The sequence below is a fragment of the Lathyrus oleraceus genome, chromosome 4 (assembly GCF_024323335.1).
Source record: "Lathyrus oleraceus cultivar Zhongwan6 chromosome 4, CAAS_Psat_ZW6_1.0, whole genome shotgun sequence".
NCBI classification, from domain to species: Eukaryota; Viridiplantae; Streptophyta; class Magnoliopsida; order Fabales; family Fabaceae; genus Lathyrus; species Lathyrus oleraceus.
This window is the reverse complement of record NC_066582.1, coordinates 471992708-471997750: the sequence shown is the minus strand read 5'-3', so window position 1 is coordinate 471997750 and position 5043 is coordinate 471992708.

Here is a 5043-nt window from a genome sequence, read left to right as displayed (position 1 = left end):
GCTCTTGAACAAATTTAGCATTCTAAAGGCATGAGACCTAGTTGCTCTTGAACTCCTTTAAGCATAATTAAGTCCTAATTCTAAGTCTTTTCTCCTTTTTGTATTGGGTTCACACAAACAAAGACAAAACAACCATAAGACAATAATATATTTATATACATTAATGAGCTCAATTGAGCAAAAGGAAAATGACATAAACATAAAATATGTGCTCAAGTGAGCAAAGGGAAAAGCAATATGAATAAATGAGCAAGAAGTAAATTGCATTAAAGTAAATTGAAAGAAATTAAATGCTTGAATTTAAAGTTAGTAATTAGTGAAGTTATGTTAGTTTGTCATAAGACAATTTAGCGCTATGTTAAGCAATCGTAAGTGGACTAATATAGTAGTCACACCTATTTGAGGCCGGTCAATAAAACTATAGGCAAATAAACACAAGTTAGAGATCATGACTAGTAAGCCAAGCTCCAAAAACTTGTCATGCCAAAAGAAAAGAGGAAAGGCCTTGTATGGACTTTAGTTTTTTTGCTTGACCAAGAAGCAACCTATCTTGGACACAAAGCAACTCACTTGATCTTGGACCAAGTTGAGTTTGATTTGGATCAAAGAAGGTTAAACTTCTCATATGTCAAGACCAACCATAAGACATTAACTCATTGGCCAAAATAAAAAAGAATTGAGATGAAGATGAAATGAATGAAAAGAGAATTAAAGTGTCAAATACAATTGGTCAAAAGTGAATCAAATCATCATCAACCAATGCTAAACAGAAGAGAAATGAAGATTAGAAGTCAACAAGTCAAACATATTTTTTGGTATTTTTTTGAATTAAAATAAAATGTAAAATAAAATGGACAAAATATGGTCAAACCTCAAATTTAATTCAAATCAACTTCAACAAGTCCAATTAAATTCTCATAGGTTTAACATGGTCAAACAAGGTTTGACAAAAAAATTCAACAATTTTTGAAATCAGAAACTATTTTAAAACAATTAAAAACAATGAAAAAATAACACAAATGAATTAAAATCTCAAATAAATCTCAAATCAATTAAGAAATTGATGAGACTATTTTTCATTGACTTATCATGATCCATATGTGTTAGGAAAATATTTTTGGATTTTTCAGATATCAAAAAGTATTTAAAATGGATTAAAAACTATTAAAAACCAAATAATTCACAAAAAAATATTAAATAAAGTCATAAAATTAATAAAAAATCAAAATATGAAACTAGATTTTTCAAGAAAATTTTTGGCATTGGTCTCATATTTTTGTGACTTCAAATAAAATATTTATGAATTTTTGAAAATAAAGTGAATTAAATGAAATTAAAACAAAAATAAGAAAATCAGGAAAATCCAGCGCCCTTGGATGTTTCATTAAATGACGTGGCCATGATCACACGGTTCAGAAGCGTGGATGCACGAAACACCTTGGTCAAATGCGCCACACTTTGAATTAAAATAAGTCAGCCAAATGAAAGGACACGATTAAAACGTTTGAGAGAGATCCAAGGGATGAGAGGCTCCCACGTGGGGATGGTGGTGGAAACCACCATCTTCTCCGGCCAGCCAACTGATTCCGGCCACCACGCGCAGGGATTTCAACTTTAATAAAAATAAACAAGCAAGGTATCAAAATGAAGCTGGGGTGGTGTACATCACCCCTGTAACCATGGATTCTCCTCAATGTTCCTATTTAAAGAAAAACATGAGCTTGAAGATCATGGTGTTTGATCTAAAATGACACGATTCATGAAATTAAGACCACCACTGGCCTGCCTCATGCATGAGGACTTCAGAAAACAGTTCAAACCAAAGCAATTCACATTGTATAGCAAGATCTGAATCAAAGAAGTTTGGTGATATACCTCTGAAATGGAGCTTCAAACAACACGAATTCTTCAAGCTTTTGATCCAATTTTGATCTGGAGATGTAATGATGATGCAAGGCTAAGGAATTAAGACTTGAAGATCAACTAATGATGTTGAAATTCAAGCTTGAAATTGAAAATGAAAACTGAAATTCGTTTGAGTGAGGGTTTGGTTTTGAATTCTGCAGCATTTCAGATCTCCTTCAGGTTGAATTTTGAATGAGCAAGAACTTCTATTTATAGCTGAACTTGATGGAATGTGGTGCAATGCTCGTGTGCATGAAACTTGGATCCTTCATGCATGGGCCTGTACAGGCGCTTGCAAAGCCCAAGAATGAATGGAAATGCATGTTGAGGTCAAGTAGAAATGATTTGGACGTGCAACTAGCTTAGCATTAGCTTGTACATCAAATTATAATGTGAATTGCACAAATGGACACAAACTTTAAGCTCTTCGAAAATCCCACATGAAAAATCCAAAAATGGTCATGTGAGTAATGGTTGGAAAGCTCTTGAAATAAGGAAGAAAAGTCATGTTCGGCAAAAATTCATTTGGAGTTTGGAAATTTATGAAAACTGGCTGTGAAGTTTGGGGTACAAAACATGTTTAGGTTCCCTTTGAATTTTTTGCCAAAAGCAAGCAACTTCAAGCCCTTTTGTTTCAATGATGCAAGCCTCAAATGGAACAACCTCCAACATAAAAGTTGTAGGTATTTTCTGGGTGATCAATTTAGACTTAACTTTTTCATCATTTGGATTTTTCATGAGAAATTTGTGGGCACTTGAAGTTGGACATTTTTCAAATTCAATGACTTTGGTCCAAAGTGACCTATAATGTTTTGTATTATCACATGTATTTCTTTTAGGATTATGAAATTTTGTCCAACATAAACTTTGAAGTAGACATCTTAATCGTTCCAATTCAATTGGTCTCACCTCAAAATCATTAAATATAAGGAAGTTAGGTCTTTGGGAAGTTGACCCAAAATTAAGGTTTCAGTCAAAATGACCTATAATGTTTTGAAATGAATGATGACCTTCCAGGTTTCAAATGGGTTTTTGATGAACATGGAAGTTTTTTGTATGGTTCTTAAGAACATGTTTTCTCTTGGGATCATCTTCATTTGACAAACACATCACAAGTTGTGTCTCAGTGATTCTCAGTTTAGTCAGATGACTTGACTAGTCAACTTCTCAAGGCCAAGCTTCAAATCTTGATGAATGAATGATTGAGGATACTCACATAGGCTCATATATGCATAAAATAAAGAATGAAAGAACTTCTCTTGATTGAATTTGATCATGGGTTGAGGTTGCTTCATGAGCAAGGCACAATCAATGCATAGTTGAATTAGGGTTTCTTTGGGAAACAATCCTCAAGCCCTTTGCTTTATCTTGATCAAATTGGCAAATTGAGATACTTGGGAGGCAAATATGATGATTAGGAGCTTTGTGGACCATTGTCATGCTTGCCTTCATCATCATCTAGCCACTTCATTGAGCTTAGGGGCCTCCTAGGAGCAAGGGCACACATGATCACTTGAGCTTCAAAATAAAAGAGTTAGTGACATATTTTTGTGACTTTGGTTAGTAAAAAAATAAGAAAAGCAATAATATATAATTCAAGCATGCTTGGTGGTCTCAAACCACTCACACAAGTCCCACCCAAGGGTTAAGGAGCCAAACATGCTATGATCCTTGAGGCAATGCAATGAGCAATGATATGATGCCATGAGGGATCTTAGGGTTAAAATTAGGGTCTTACAGATGCCCCTATTTAAGGTCATTCTAGCCGGAGATATGAAGGTTAAAATCTTCGTCTCGACGAGGTAGAATGGGCTTAAATAATAACAAAGAGACGAATTTTGGTCCCTAAGAGACCTCATGATGCAAATGTATGAATACAAAAATAAAATCTTCATGGTGAATAATTGCTATGAAGGAAAAGAAATCAGGAGAAACTGAAAAATCCGTAGGAGTAACACACTCACTAGAGAGACAGAGACTCTGGGGGAAAATAAGGTAAAAATGCATGAGCAGGTCACGACTTGAAAACTTGCTGGGAGACACGAAGGAATTCCACGAAAATAAATCGATGGAAAGACTCGAGCTAACACAAAGATGCATGTATTAGGGAATATGCCAATACAGCAAAATTATCCACAAAGGATACTTCGGATAAAAATCCGGACTCAGACGGGGATGTCCACAAAGGACTCAGCTGAGGAAGAAACAACGAGATATTACCGGTTGCTGGGTAATAAGCTCAAAAAGGAGACATGTTATCAAAACACCGGTTACTGGGTGAGGGAACAACACGCTCAGGTAGAAAGAATATCTAAGACCGGTATAAGGGTGATAGATATCAATCATCCAAAACATCTGAGGAGGACCGAAAAGGCACATCTTAACTCAGGAAAATCTGACTCCACAGGGGACAAAAAGTCATAATAGGGAGCAGAAGGAAGAAACACCAGGGATACCAGTTACTGGGCATATAATAGGTGACCAACCAGGCGTGAATTGGGAATATATCCAAGACACTCATCATCTGAAAGGAGGGCTGAAAAAGCAAACTCGACTTACAGGATGGGCATTCGATTCCACAAGGAAATACGAATCTTACTCAACTGGGGAAGAAAAAGACTTCAACTGAAGAGTGCATGAGATATATTATCTATTACCGTTAGAATGTAGATAACATACTCACATGGAAGATTATCCACAATCGGTTACTGGGTTAATAAAGGATAAATTGACCGAAAAGAAAGGACATCGGGATACCAGATACTGGGTATAAAATGATGACCAATCAGAAGGAGAAACAATCATTACCGAATAAAAAGGGTAAATGAAAGATGACTCGGCGGAGGATAAATTGCTTGACAAAAGCAATCATCTAAAAGATATATCACCGGTTACTGGGTGGTATACTCAAAAACGAAGGAATATCAATACCGGTTACTGGGTAGTGATAACGAACAAAGAGGGGATTACATCTACCGGTTACTGGGTAGAAAACCACAGAAATAGGACTTACAACTACCTGTTACTGGGTAGAAGGCCACAAAGATTCACTAGGGAAAAGATGGACAATTACTGGTTACTGAGTAATTGAACAGCTAAACCACAAGGGAACTGCAGGGAAGTAACAAGAAAGGAGTC